The sequence below is a fragment of the Ranitomeya variabilis genome, chromosome 4, assembly GCF_051348905.1.
Source record: "Ranitomeya variabilis isolate aRanVar5 chromosome 4, aRanVar5.hap1, whole genome shotgun sequence".
In the NCBI taxonomy this organism is placed as follows: domain Eukaryota; kingdom Metazoa; phylum Chordata; class Amphibia; order Anura; family Dendrobatidae; genus Ranitomeya; species Ranitomeya variabilis.
The window spans coordinates 364964375-364981053 of NC_135235.1; positions in this window are offsets into that span (position 1 = coordinate 364964375).

A 16679-nucleotide genomic window follows, 5' to 3' on the forward strand; every position below is an offset into this window, starting at 1 on the left:
AGGCTGTAGTGGTGCGGTGCGATAAATAACGAGGACACCAGGTTGCAGTCTCTTTACCTCTTTACTGAAGATCTCAGGGTCCTCAGTCCGGAATCCAGATAACCAGGCTGCGCAAGTCCGGCCGGTCCAATGGCACCTCCAGAGTTCTCTTAACAGGTGGAAATCTGTGCCTTCCTTCTAGCGCTATGTGTTGCGGTCCTTCCCTGCTGTGCTTACGGAAAGTCCCCACAACTGTTGTGTCCGTTTCTTAAGTTCCCTCACAACTCGATTAGATGATGTTCTGCTAATTCTACGTCCCTCCCTGATGTTACGGTTAGAACGGCACCCGTTTGACGGGTAGGCTCGGAGCTCTTCCGGGACCCTAGAGTCGCCCCTCTCCACTAGTTGCCCCCCAAGACTGCATAGGTGATTTAGGTGAGACAGCCCGCCTTAGACTGACTGTCCTGCCGCTGTTTAGAGTATTGCTTAAAGCTGAATATTGTAATACTCCCTCGGCGTTCTGGACGCCGGTTTTGCGCCTCAGTAGGATGTTGCCTCGGTCTTACAGCACGACCCCTACTGGTATTCTCCTTGTTGCTTTGATCTCGTTTCTCACTCAGCACAATCTATCTCGCTTCCAATCCCTTCTTGGGCACCGCCGCTATACTGAGCAGGCACGGTCCCGTTACGTTCGCTCAAGTTGCCAAGCCTCTGTCAGGATCCCACCCCTGACAGAGACCCTACCGAATCTTCTCCCGCAACACCCTCTGCCACAAGGTGTTGCCTGATTCCAACCCAGTCAGCTTTCTGTCTAACTTCCTGCCTGACCCCCAGTTTTACCAGTATGTGGAGAGTGGCCTAATGAATAGAACCCTTAGCTCCCCCTGGAGGCCCGGCGGTGAAATGTATTGGTGTCTGTGATACCTGATCAGATGAACTCCTTCAGTGCCATCGGACGTACCACAGCTCCCCTTAGTGGCGGAGCCACAGTACTGCAACGACCAGGACTCTGGGGCGCTGCACTCCCCCCCGGTTAAATCCAGTACTCCGGGACTGGGAAGAAAACAACAAAACAGTTTAGCAAAAAGACATACAATTTTGTTGAGTGCAATAACAATAAGTATATTTAAACAGAGCTTCCCTTTATGGGAGGTGAGGACACTTGAACGTTACAAACATGGTTAAATATCATAGCAACATGCTATAAGTAACTTTTTTTACCCAACCGGGTATTCTTCTTAGTACAAATTCTTGAACAACAATTTAACATTGCCTTTAAGGACGTACACTCTGAATCCGCTAAAGACCTTCTTATAATCACATTATAAGGCAATTTAACTTTTACATTCTCCTTCTTTAAATCTGCAGGACCGCCTGTCCTAACGGCGCCAGACCTACTGCCTCTCCTTTCTTACAGGACCGCTCCTTTCAGCCCGAGCCTTCTGTCTTTTCAACTACTATACACAGTATAGAACATAACATTACTTTCAGTTTAGGATCAATGAGCCATTTCTTCAAGGCCCCTAAGAGGACTCACTAACTAACCCCATACGGGCTCACTTTCTGTCCTCATTTTCCTATCAACATTATCAAACATTTTTCACAATTAACTCGTTAAATACACATAACTTTCTCATGCAAACATTATCATCACTTTCTTTTGGTCAAGACATTATTGCTATCTTTCAGTTTTAAAGCAATACCATTCTTTAAGTGCAACAAATGAACATCCCCTTTAAGAGGGGACCAAGTCTCTATGAGGTAGCATATCTTCTCAAGCTACCAGTCCATACTCAGCAAAGGCTCCGGTGCGGTAACTTCACAAAGAGTCCTTCTTCAAGTAAAACCAGTAGGGAGCACCTTTAATAAGGTGCAAACTATTTACAAGCAGTTTGTATCATGCATTGTTCATGATCCAGCAGTTCTTTTCAACAATGAGGAAACAGGAAACAAAAGCAAAAGCAGAGGAAGGGACCCCGGGTAAACAAAGGGATCCCTTTAAGAGTTAACCCTAGTCGGGTTTAAAGCAGCAAAAAGCAGGGAAACAAACAGTTAACTATGTACAGTTTCAGGTTTCCGAGGTTTAGTTGGACGGCTTCCAGGGCTGCACCTGGCACTTAACCCCTCTTGGCCCGGGAAGGGTGAAGTCCAGGGTTGCACCCAGTACTGGACAAACGCCGTTAATCCGTCTTTCATGTACGGTTAGGTCATGCACAGTGATGGAGGTCTGCGCAGCTTGAGTAGGGGCATTTGCTGCAGCAGAGGTAGCGGCTGCTGCAAGATCAGTCACTGGAACGGAGTCAGCAGCTGTGGTACTAGCAGTTGCGGGAGTGGTGTCAGTCATCAGGGCAGGGTCGTCCTTCATACCTGCTTCAGATGCGGTCCCGTCGGTGCCGGTCTGCTCTGCCTCCGCTGGGGTCTGGAATGCTGGCTGCAGGGCCTCGTGCTGCGACGTTGTCATCTCTGCTTGCAGCATCTCGCTTTCCGGCAGGGCCTTGCTTTCTGGCTTCGGAGCGCTGGAACTTCTTTCTTGCTCCGGACCAGACGAGGCTGCCGACAGATGTCTGGTGAGGCTCCCGATGATGGTCTTCTTCCACGCGGCCTCAGTGCTCAGCTGCGTCCGCGGGAGTTGGTGGATCAGCTCGTCCGCTCCGGTCTGCAGGAGGTCAGCGTCAACTATGGAGGTCTGGCTGCGGTGCTTCTCCGGGTAGCTGGGGGAGTCCTCGGCTCCGACCCCACGCTCCGGCTCCGGGCGGCTGGCCATGGCGTCCTCCACGTCGCTGAATTCTTCTTCCTGGTCCTTTTCCCGCTCTCTCCTTCGTGGGCAGTTTCGTTTTCTCTGTCTCTGCCCACCATTGAGGATCAGGAGGCGGATCTCGGCTGCTGACGGACACGTCCTCAAGGGGCCGAGATATTTAGACTTGGCGGCCATTGTCTTTCGCGCTCTTCAGCTTGTTCACGCCCACTTCCACGCCCTTCTTCTTCTCCTGCGCTCTCCTTAGCGCTGTAATGGCGGCGGTTTTGGCGCAAACTTTTGGCGGCAAGTGGCAATCCACAGTCTTTGCAATAAGTCACAGTCCAAATATAATAAATCACAGTTCCAAGTATAATAAATCACAGTTCCAAGGCACACATGACCTGATTCTTCAGGCTTAAGTAGATCCTGTTCGTGACACCAAAATGTAGTGCCCCCACTGCCGCAGGGCCGAGGGGTACCCGGTACCGGGCCTGTGAGTCTCTGCTCTGGGGTTGTCACGGTGGCTAGACCCGGTCCGTGACCCTGCTGAGGGGCGTACAGTACTAGATGCGGGTAGATGATGGTGGTGTGAGGCTGTAGTGGTGCGGTGCGATAAATAACGAGGACACCAGGTTGCAGTCTCTTTACCTCTTTACTGAAGATCTCTGGGTCCTCAGTCCGGAATCCAGATAACCAGGCTGCGCAAGTCCGGCCGGTCCAATGGCACCTCCAGAGTTCTCTTAACAGGTGGAAATCTGTGCCTTCCTTCTAGCGCTATGTGTTGCGGTCCTTCCCTGCTGTGCTTACGGAAAGTCCCCACAACTGTTGTGTCCGTTTCTTAAGTTCCCTCACAACTCGATTAGATGATGTTCTGCTAATTCTACGTCCCTCCCTGATGTTACGGTTAGAACGGCACCCGTTTGACGGGTAGGCTCGGAGCTCTTCCGGGACCCTAGAGTCGCCCCTCTCCACTAGTTGCCCCCCAAGACTGCATAGGTGATTTAGGTGAGACAGCCCGCCTTAGACTGACTGTCCTGCCGCTGTTTAGAGTATTGCTTGAAGCTGAATATTGTAATACTCCCTCGGCGTTCCGTCCGCCGGTTGTGCGCCTCAGTAGGATGTTGCCTCGGTCTTACAGCACGACCCCTACTGGTATTCTCCTTGTTGCTTTGATCTCGTTTCTCACTCAGCACAATCTATCTCGCTTCCAATCCCTTCTTGGGCACCGCCGCTATACTGAGCAGGCACGGTCCCGTTACGTTCGCTCAAGTTGCCAAGCCTCTGTCAGGATCCCACCCCTGACAGAGACCCTACCGAATCTTCTCCCGCAACACCCTCTGCCACAAGGTGTTGCCTGGTTCCAACTAAGTCAGCTTTCTGTCTAACTTCCTGCCTGACCCCCAGTTTTACCAGTATGTGGAGAGTGGCCTAATGAATAGAACCCTTAGCTCCCCCTGGAGGCCCGGCGGTGAAATCTATTGGTGTCTGTGATACCTGATCAGATGAACTCCTTCAGTGCCATCGGACGTACCACAGCTCCCCTTAGTGGCGGAGCCACAGTACTGCAACAACCAGGACTCTGGGGTGCTGCAGATGCACTTAGTGGCAATATAAATCTCCCTTTTTATGTGTGAGAGACTGCGGCAAAAATAAGGCCCACTGTATTACACTACACAGTATAAGTGGCAGAAAGTGACTGGCAAATATGCCCCAAACAGAACTGACGCAGATGCACTTAGTGACAATATAAATCTCCCTTTTTATGTGTGGGAGACTGCGGCAAAAAAATGGCCCACTGTATTATGCTACATAGTATAAGTGGCAGAAAGTGACTGGCAGATATACGCCAAACAGAACTGACCCAGATGCACTTAGTGGTAATATAAATCTCCCTTTTTACGTGTGGGAGACAGCTGCAAAAATAAGGCCCACTGTATTACACTACACAGTATAAGTGTCAGAAAGTGACTGGCAGATATATGCCAAACAGAACTGACCCAGATGCACTTAGTGGCAATATAAATCTCCCTTTTTATGTGTGGGAGACTGCGGCAAAAATAAGGCCCACTGTATTACACTACACAGTATAAGTGGCAGAAAGTGACTGGCAGATATACGCCAAACAGAACTGACCCAGAAGCACTTAGTGGCAATATAAATCTCCCTTTTATGTGTGGGAGACTGCGGCAAAAATAAGGCCCACTGTATTACACTACACAGTATAAGTGGCAGAAAGTGACTGGCAGATATTCGCCAAACAGAACTGACCCAGATGCACTTAGTGGCAATATAAATCTCCCTTTTTATGTGTGGGAGACTGCGGCAAAAATAAGGCCCACTGTATTACACTACACAGTATAAATGGCAGAAAGTGACTGGCAGATATATGCCAAACAGAACTGACCCAGATGCACTTAGTGGCAATATAAATCTCCCTTTTTATGTGTTGGGGACTGCGGCAAAAATAAGGCCCACTGTATTACACTACACAGTATAAGTGTCAGAAAGTGACTGGCAGATATACGCCAAACAGAACTGACCCAGATGCACTTAGTGGCAATATAAATCTCCCTTTTATGTGTGGGAGACTGCAGCAAAAATAAGACCCACTGTATTACACTATACAGTATAAGTGGCAGAAAGTGACTGGCAGATATACGCCAAACATAACTGACCCAGATGCACTTAGTGGCAATATAAATCTCCCTTTTTATGTGTGGGAGACTGCGGCAAAAATAAGGCCCACTGGATTACACTACACAGTATAAGTGGCAGAAAGTGACTGGCAGATAACCGCCAAACAGAAATGACCCCGATGCACTTAGTGGCAATATAAATCTCCCTTTTTATGTGTGGTAGACTGCGGCAAAAAACAAGGCCCACTGTATTACACTACACAGTATAAGTGGCAGAAAGTGACTGGCAGATATACGCCAAACAGAACTGACCCAGATGCACTTAGTGGCAATATAAATCTCAATTTTTAGGTGTGGGAGACTGCGGCAAAAATATGGCCCACTGTATTACACTACACAGTATAAGTGGCAGAAAGTGACTGGCAGATATACGCCAAACAGAACTGACTCAGATGCACTTAGTGGCAATATAAATCTCCCTTTTTATGTGTGGGAGACTGCGGCAAAAATAAGGCCCACTGGATTACACTACACAGTATAAGTGGCAGAAAGTGTCTGGCAGATATACGCCAAACAGAACAGACCCAGATGCACTTAGTGGCAATATAAATCTCCATTTTTTTGTGGGAGACTGCAGCAAAAATAGGGCCCACTGTATTACACTACACAGTATAAGTGGCAGAAAGTGACTGGCAGATATACGCCAAACAGAACTGACACAGATGCACTTAGTGGCAGTATAAATCTCTCTTTTTTTGTGTGGGAAACTGCGGCAAAAATAAGGTCCACTGTATTACACTACACAGTATAAGTGGCAGAAAGTAACTGGCATATATACGGCAAGCAGAACTGACCCAGATGCACTTAGTGGCAATATAAATCTCCCTTTTTATGTGTGTGAGACAGCGGCAAAAATAAGGCCCACTGTCTTACACTACACAGTATAAATGGCAGAAAGTGACTGGCAGATATACGCCAAACAGAACTGACCCAGATGCACTTAGTGGCAGTATAAATCTCTCTTTTTTTGTGTGAGAAACTGCGGCAAAAATAAGGCCCACTGTATTACACTACACAATATAAGTGGCAGAAAGTGACTGGCAGATATACGCCAAACAGAACTGACCCAGATGCACTAAGTAGCAATATAAATCTCCCTTTCTTTGTGTGGGAAACTGCGGCAAAAATAAGGCCCACTGTATTACACTACACAGTATAAGTGGCAGAAAGTGACTGGCAGATATACGCCAAACAGAACTGATCCAGATGCACTTAGTGGCAATATAAATCTCCCTTTTATGTGTGGGAGACTGCGGCAAAAATAAGGCCCACTGGATTACACTACACAGTATAAGTGGCAGAAAGTGACTGGCAGATATACGCCAAACAAAACTGACCCAGATGCACTTAGTGGCAATATAAATCTCCCTTTTTATGCGTGGGAGACTGCGGCAAAAATAAGGCCCACTGTATTACACTACACAGTATAAGAGGCAGAAAGTGACTGGCAGATATACGCCAAACAGAACTGACCCAGATGTACTTAGTGGCAATATAAATCTCCCTTTTTATGTGTGGGAGACTGCGGCAAAAATAAGGCCCACTGTCTTACACTACACAGTATAAATGGCAGAAAGTGACTGGCAGATTTACGTCAAACAGAACTGACCCAGATGCACTTAGTGGCAGTATAAATCTCTCTTTTTTTGTGTGGGAAACTGCAGCAAAAATAAGGCCCACTGTATTACACTACACAATATAAGTGGCAGAAAGTGACTGGCAGATATACGCCAAACAGAACTGACCCAGATGCACTAAGTAGCAATATAAATCTCCCTTTCTTTGTGTGGGAAACTGCGGCAAAAATAAGGCCCACTGTATTACACTACACAGTATAAGTGGCAGAAAGTGACTGGCAGATATACGCCAAACAGAACTGATCCAGATGCACTTAGTGGCAATATAAATCTCCCTTTTATGTGTGGGAGACTGCGGAAAAAATAAGGCCCACTGGATTACACTACACAGTATAAGTGGCAGAAACTGACTGGCAGATATACGCCAAACAAAACTGACCCAGATGCACTTAGTGGCAATATAAATCTCCCTTTTTATGTGTGGGAGACTGCGGCAAAAATAAGGCCCACTGTCTTACACTACACAGTATAAATGGCAGAAAGTGACTGGCAGATTTACGCCAAACAGAACTGACCCAGATGCACTTAGTGGCAGTATAAATCTCTCTTTTTTTGTGTGGGAAACTGCAGCAAAAATAAGACCCACTGTATTACACTACACAATATAAGTGGCAGAAAGTGACTGGCAGATATACGCCAAACAGAACTGACCCAGATGCACTAAGTAGCAATATAAATCTCCCTTTCTTTGTGTGGGAAACTGCGGCAAAAATAAGGCCCACTGTATTACACTACACAGTATAAGTGGCAGAAAGTGACTGGCAGATATACGCCAAACAGAACTGATCCAGATGCACTTAGTGGCAATATAAATCTCCCTTTTATGTGTGGGAGACTGCGGCAAAAATAAGGCCCACTGGATTACACTACACAGTATAAGTGGCAGAAAGTGACTGGCAGATATACGCCAAACAGAACTGACCCAGATACACTTAGTGGCAATATAAATCTCCATTTTTTTGTGGGAGACTGCAGCAAAAATAGGGCCCACTGTATTACACTACACAGTATAAGTGGCAGAAAGTGACTGGCAGATATACGCCAAACAGAACTGACACAGATGCACTTAGTGGCAGTATAAATCTCTCTTTTTTTGTGTGGGAAACTGCGGCAAAAATAAGGTCCACTGTATTACACTACAAAGTATAAGTGGCAGAAAGTAACTGGCATATATACGGCAAGCAGAACTGACCCAGATGCACTTAGTGGCAATATAAATCTCCCTTTTTATGTGTGTGAGACAGCGGCAAAAATAAGGCCCACTGTCTTACACTACACAGTATAAATGGCAGAAAGTGACTGGCAGATATACGCCAAACAGAACTGACCCAGATGCACTTAGTGGCAGTATAAATCTCTCTTTTTTTGTGTGGGAAACTGCGGCAAAAATAAGGCCCACTGTATTACACTACACAATATAAGTGGCAGAAAGTGACTGGCAGATATACGCCAAACAGAACTGACCCAGATGCACTAAGTAGCAATATAAATCTCCCTTTCTTTGTGTGGGAAACTGCGGCAAAAATAAGGCCCACTGTATTACACTACACAGTATAAGTGGCAGAAAGTGACTGGCAGATATACGCCAAACAGAACTGATCCAGATGCACTTAGTGGAAATATAAATCTCCCTTTTATGTGTGGGAGACTGCGGCAAAAATAAGGCCCACTGGATTACACTACACAGTATAAGTGGCAGAAAGTGACTGGCAGATATACGCCAAACAAAACTGACCCAGATGCACTTAGTGGCAATATAAATCTCCCTTTTTATGCGTGGGAGACTGCGGCAAAAATAAGGCCCACTGTATTACACTACACAGTATAAGAGGCAGAAAGTGACTGGCAGATATACGCCAAACAGAACTGACCCAGATGTACTTAGTGGCAATATAAATCTCCCTTTTTATGTGTGGGAGACTGCGGCAAAAATAAGGCCCACTGTCTTACACTACACATTATAAATGGCAGAAAGTGACTGGCAGATTTACGCCAAACAGAACTGACCCAGATGCACTTAGTGGCAGTATAAATCTCTCTTTTTTTGTGTGGGAAACTGCAGCAAAAATTAGGCCCACTGTATTACACTACACAATATAAGTGGCAGAAAGTGACTGGCAGATATACGCCAAACAGAACTGACCCAGATGCACTAAGTAGCAATATAAATCTCCCTTTCTTTGTGTGGGAAACTGCGGCAAAAATAAGGCCCACTGTATTACACTACACAGTATAAGTGGCAGAAAGTGACTGGCAGATATACGCCAAACAGAACTGATCCAGATGCACTTAGTGGCAATATAAATCTCCCTTTTATGTGTGGGAGACTGCGGCAAAAATAAGGCCCACTGGATTACACTACACAGTATAAGTGGCAGAAAGTGACTGGCAGATATACGCCAAACAAAACTGACCCAGATGCACTTAGTGGCAATATAAATCTCCCTTTTTATGTGTGGGAGACTGCGGCAAAAATAAGGCTCACTGTCTTACACTACACAGTATAAATGGCAGAAAGTGACTGGCAGATTTACGCCAAACAGAACTGACCCAGATGCACTTAGTGGCAGTATAAATCTCTCTTTTTTTGTGTGGCAAACTGCAGCAAAAATAAGGCCCACTGTATTACACTACACAATATAAGTGGCAGAAAGTGACTGGCAGATATACGCCAAACAGAACTGACCCAGATGCACTAAGTAGCAATATAAATCTCCCTTTCTTTGTGTGGGAAACTGCGGCAAAAATAAGGCCCACTGTATTACACTACACAGTATAAGTGGCAGAAAGTGACTGGCAGATATACGCCAAACAGAACTGATCCAGATGCACTTAGTGGCAATATAAATCTCCCTTTTATGTGTGGGAGACTGCGGCAAAAATAAGGCCCACTGGATTACACTACACAGTATAAGTGGCAGAAAGTGACTGGCAGATATACGCCAAACAAAACTGACCCAAATGCACTTAGTGGCAATATAAATCTCCCTTTTTATGTGTGGGAGACTGCGTCAAAAATAAGGCCCACTGTATTACACTACACAGTATAAGTGGCAGAAAGTGACTGGCAGATATACGCCAAACAGAACTGACCCAGATGCACTTAGTGGCAATATAAATCTCCCTTTTTATGTGTGGGAGACTACTGGAAAAAAAAAACAGGCCCAATGTATTACACTACACAGTATAAGTGGCAGAAAGTGGCTGGCAGATATACCCCAAACAGACCTGACGCAGATGCACTTAGTGGCAATATAAATCTCCCTTTTTATGTGTGGGAGACTGCGGCAAAAATAAGGCCAACTGTATTACACTACACAGTATAAATGGCAGACAGTGACTGGCAGATACACACCAAACAGAACTGACCCAGATGCACTTAGTGGCAATATAAATCTCCCTTTTATGTGTGGGAAACTGTGGCAAAAATAAGGCCCACTGTATTACACTACACTGTATAAGTGGCAAAAAGTGACTGGCAGATATACGCCAAACAGAACTGGCACAGATGCACTTAGTGGCAATATAAATCTCCCTTTTATGTGTGGGAGACTGCGGCAAAAATAAGGCCCACTGTATTACACTATACAGTATAAGTGGCAGAAAGTGACTGGCAGATATTCGCCAAACAGAACTGACCCAGACGCACTTAGTGGCAAAATAAATCTCCCTTTTTATGTGTGGAGACTGCGGCAAAAATAAGGCCCACTGGATTACACTACACAGTATAAGTGGCAGAAAGTGACTGGCAGATATACGCCAAACAGAAATGACCCCGATGCACTTAGTGGCAATATAAATCTCCCTTTTTATGTGTGGTAGACTGCGGCAAAAAACAAAGCCCACTGTATTACACTACACAGTATAAGTGGCAGAAAGTGACTGGCAGATATACGCCAAACAGAACTGACGCAGATGCACTTAGTGGCAATATAAATCTCAATTTTTAGGTGTGGGAGACTGCGGCAAAAATATGGCCCACTGTATTACACTACACAGTATAAGTGGCAGAAAGTGACTGGCAGATATACGCCAAACAGAACTGACTCAGATGCACTTAGTGGCACTATATATCTCCCTTTTTATGTGTGGGAGACTGCGGCAAAAATAAGGCCCACTGGATTACACTAGACAGTATAAGTGGCAGAAAGTGACTGGCAGATATACGCCAAACAGAACAGACCCAGATGCACTTAGTGGCAATATAAATCTCCCTTTTTTTGTGTGGGAAACTGCGGCAAAAATAAGGCCCACTGTATTACACTACACAATATAAGTGGCAGAAAGTGACTGGCAGATATGCGCCAAACAGAACTGACCCAGATGCACTTAGTAGCAATATAAATCTCCCTTTCTTTGTGTGGGAAACTGCGGCAAAAATAAGGCCCACTGTATTACACTACACAGTATAAGTGGCAGAAAGTGACTGGCAGATATACGCCAAACAAAACTGACCCAGATGCACTTAGTGGCAATATAAATCTCCCTTTTTATGTGTGGGAGACTGCGGCAAAAATAAGTCCACTGTATTACACTACACAGTATAAGTGGCAGAAAGTGACTGGCAGATATACGCCAAACAGAACTGACCCAGATGTACTTAGTGGCAATATAAATCTCCCTTTTTATGTGTGGGAGACTGCGGCAAAAATAATGCCCACTGGATTACATTACACATTATAAGTGGCAAAAAGTGACTGGCAGATATACGCCAAACAGAACTGACCCAGATGCACTTAGTGGCCACATAAATCTCCCTTTTTATGTGTGGGAGACTGCTGGAAAAAAAAACAGGCCCAATGTATTACACTACACAGTATAAGTGGCAGAAAGTGACTGGCAGATATACGCCAAACAAAACTGACCCAGATGCACTTAGTGGCAATACAAATCTCCCTTTTTATGTGTGGGAGACTGCGGCAAAAATAAGGCCCACTGTACTTCACTACACAGTATAAGTGGCAGAAAGTTACTGGCAGATATACGCTAAACAGAACTGACCCAGATGCACTTAGTGGCAATATAAATCTCCCTTTTTATGTGTGGGAGACTGCTGCAAAAAAAAAACAGGCCCACTGTATTACACTACACAGTATAAGTGGCAGAACGTGGCTGGCAAATATACCCCAAACAGAACTGACGCAGATGCACTTTGTGGCAAAATAAATCTCCCTTTTTATGTGTGGGAGACTGCGGCAAAAATAAGGTCCACTGTATTACACTACACAGTATAAGTGGCAGAAAGTGACTGGCAGATATATGCCAAACAGAACTGACGCAGATGCACTTAATGGCAATATTAATCTCCCTTTTTTGTGTGGGAAACTGCGGCAAAAATAAGGCCCACTGTATTTCACTACACAGTATAAGTGGCAGAAAGTGACTGGCAGATATACGCCAAACAGAGCTGTCCCAGATGCACTTAGTGGCAATATAAATCTCCCTTTTTATGTGTGGGAGACTGCTGCAAAAATAAGGCCCACTGTACTTCACTACACAGTATAAGTGGCAGAAAGTGACTGGCAGATATACGCCAAACAGAACTGACCCAGATGCACTTAGTGGCAATATAAATCTCCCTTTTTATGTGTGGGAGACTGCTGCAAAAAGAAAACAGGCCCACTGTATTACACTACACAGTATAAGTGGCAGAAAGTGGCTGGAAGACATATAAAAAAAAAGGGACTGTACTACAATAACAATCTCCCTACAATGATCTCAGGACAAGTATGGTAGCCAGCAATAAAAAGGACTGCTGCACACCAAAGTGTGGACAAATAAGCAATAGAACTGTGCAGAAAGGAGCAACAGGACTTTTGCTTTTAAAAAAGCAGTTGGTTTGCACAGCGGCGTACAAACAGCAATGCAGCTATCAGGGAGCCTTATAAGCTACAGAGCTGATGCACAGAAATCTAGCCTCCACTGTCCCTGCAAAGAAAAGGTGGTGTTGGACAGTAGAAATCGCTACAGCACAAGCAGTTTGGGGGTTAATCTTTCCTCCCTAACAATATCCCTGCTTCTGACGAAGCTGCAGCAACCTCTCCCTATGCTCAGTTCGGCAGAAGTAAGATGGCGGTCGGCATGCACGCCCCTTTATAGCCCCTGTGACGCCGCAGAAAGCAAGCCAATCACTGTCATGCCCTTCTCTAAGATGGTGGGGACCAAGATCTATGTCATCACGCTGCCCACACTCTGCGTCCACCTTCATTGGCTGAAAAATGGCGCTGAAAGCGTCATACGAAACGCGACTTTGGCGCGAAGATCGCCGACAGCATGGCCGATCCCACACTGGGATCGGGTCGGGTTTCACGAAACCCGACTTTGCCGAAAGTCGGCGATTTTTGAAATCGTCCGATCCGTTTCGCTCAACCCTAGTGCAGAGTGCTCCGCTGTTCTTGAGCACTCTGAAACAGGTCTTTTTAGGGCCTCGAGTCACCCATGATACGGCACTCCAACTGTTGGCATTGACTCAGGGCTGTCCTTGGTTAGCCATTTTGCTGTCCACTTCCGCACCCTAGCATCTGAGCTGGAGTCGTCGAATCTTTAAAGCCCTTATCCCTATATTTTGGAGAGGGCTGGCTGACCACGTGAAGGACACTCTGGCCACAAGGGAGATTCCCGCCACACTGGAGGAGTTAATATCTGTAAACAACCCCAATAAAGGCCTAAGTAAGAGGCACTTCCATATGTACACAATACATCAAAGAAAAGGAGTAACAGAAGCTTTTTACCAATAAAAACAAATATTTTTATTAATCACAAAAAAGTATAAAATCTTAAACAAGTCCAATAGCAATCAGTGGAGATACATATGACAGAATATACTGTCTGCATAAGGGAAATACACCACAAAAGCTTATAATGATCAAATGATCCAAAAAATGCCTAAACAAGCTCAGCAATATATATGTAAATCACTTATATGATGTTAATTGGCATAAAGCCCAACCTTTATCAGTTAGAAACAGCAGCTAATAAACTAAGGCACATAGCTAGTGCATATAGAAATATACATCAAATTATACTGTCATATAGTATGTCACAGTGGACAAATAAAGGAGTGTATATTATATAAAAAGCACCATAGTGTCTAAAGCATGGGGGCCATAGATTATAGATATACCTAGAGCATGTAATAAGCAACAGGTGAAGATGAAAATGAAAATAGAAATAAAAAATGAAAAGGGTCCATACAATAGTAGAGTGTATGGCAAAAAAAATGCCTAAGGTGCTCAGTAGAACCCTTATAATCCTAAATAAACCAGTTAGCACAATGTGTAATAGCTGGAAAAGTGCATAGAGTGCAAAGTGCAAAGCCTAAGGAGAGGCATGGGTGTATTTACCTAAGAATGCAGGTCAGTAGAAGGACCCCGACGTGCGTTTTGCGTGATGCTTCGTCCAGGGGGATAGTCACAACCTTGGCCAAAGGATAAAATAACAGCACAGGCTCCGGGACAGAATCAAACAACATTGAGGAGGCGGCGTACGGCGCCATGGGGGTAGGAATGACGGCTGTGCTGCGTCCCATTACGAAGGAAAGTCCCACCTCCGGGACGTTTCACGGTATCAGGGGACACATTTTATAAGTGTTTAGTTCTGCGTTTGCAAGGGGCATAATTAAAAGAGCCACCTTTTCCTTTTGCATCATTTGTGCTGCACAAGGTGGCTCTTTCAGCTATAAATGCCTGGAGAGGGTTAAAGGTTCCCTTTCAACTTGCTCCAATTAAGCCTCGGCCTACACTCTGCTCCTCCTGCATTCCCTGGGCTCCAACACCGCCAGTACTGTCTGCACAGTCAACTGTTGCTCCTCTGTTATTGGGGTTCAGTAACGCCAGCTGCTCCCCTGCGGTGTTGCAGCAATAACTCTAGCCTGCTCCTCCTGCATTCCCTGGGCTCCAACACCGCTAGTTGCTGTCCGGAAGTGCTGTCTGCACAGTCAACAGTTGCTCCTCTGTTATTGGGGTTCAGTAACGCCAGCTGCTCCCCTGCTGTGTTGTGGCAATAACTCTATCCTGCTCCTCCTGCATTCCCTGGGCTCCAACACCGCCAGTTGCTGTCCGGAAGTGCTGTCTGCACAGTCAACAGTTGCTCCTCTGTTATTGGGGTTCAGTAACGTCAGCTGCTCCCCTGCTATGTTGTGGCAATGTGTCCTGCGAACGCCACGCTGACACCACAACTGAAATTTAAGGAACCTGTGCCCCAGGCGTTTGTTACTGAAAGAGCCACCTTGTGCAGCTGGAGCAGCCCCCAAATGCAGGGCAGCAGGGTACTCGGTATCGGGTCCCTCGGTCTCGGTTCTAGGGGTGTCACGGTGGCCCGACCCGGTCCGTGGCCCTGCTAAGGGGCGCCCAAATAAAGATGTAGGTGAGAGTTTGTCAAGTGTTCGTGACGCCACCTGTGGTATTCGGTCAGGGTGACCGACGCTGCTAGGGGTCCGCTGGGGTGATGGAATGGCAGCTAGATGGTGTAACTTCCCACAGGTGAAGTATGTCCCCAGGGCTTCCCTTGATAAGTAGATGGTAATGGTGTAGGTCGCAGTAAATGACGAGGACACAGGGTTGCAGTCTCTGTACCTTTTTACTGAAGGCTTAGTGGGCCACTATGAAGGACGTCTGCCAGGTTTTGCATTCCTTCGATGATTCCACGCGGTTGGCAAGTGCAGATGATGCACTACTCAGCATGACTGTCCCCCTTATCTGCCTGCTTCAACAAACACTGCTAGTGCTAAGGGATGATGTTTTGGAAGTGGTGGAGGATGAGGAGTCACCAATTCCATCAGCTTCTGGACAGTCAGCGCTACGTGGTTCCTCACAAAGGCCTAGGCAGGGGACACTTTGTGAGGAGGATGAGGAGGAGTCAATGGAGGAGGAAGACATCGGTCCAGAGGAGGGAGTTACACAATTCTCCAGTAGTCAGTGTGTAGATCGAGGGTGGGGTGATGCAGAGCAGGCAGAGATCACGCCTCAAGCAGGGGACAGCGTTTCTTGGCCAGTTGGCAGTCTGCAGCACATGGCTGATTACATGCTGCAGTGCCTGAGAAATGACCGCCGCATCGCCCACATTCTCAACACGGCTTATAATTGGGTGTACACCCTCCAAGATCCTCGCTACCAAAATAACTTACAAAGCCTCATAACACTGTTGAACCGGGAGCGTAAAACTACCAAAACACACTGATGAATTCCATCTTCTCCAAGCCAACTGAGAGCAGTGCTGCTAATGCTTTACAAAGCAGCTCAGTGCATCGAGGCAGTGGAGGAAGCTCTGCACAAAGAGGGAACAGAAGCAGTGCCTCAGCACAAGGCAAGACCAGTATGGCCCAACTGCAGTTTTGTGTGCCAGCCACACATGTCTACACCATCACAGACGGCTCCAGTCAGCAGGAGGCAACGTTTCCGTCAGATGGTGACAGACTACATGTCTTGCCCTCTTACTGTACTCCCAGACGGCTCTTCCCCCTTCAAATTTTGGGTCTCTAAGCTGGATAGCGCCTGTGTGTTGTAGTACTTCCCTGCTGAGCACCACGGGATAGTCCTCACAACTGTCGTGTATGTTTCTGTTCTCTCTCTCCATCCCCCAGATGGTATGGATAGGACGCACCCGTATGACGGGGTAGGCCTGGAGTTATTT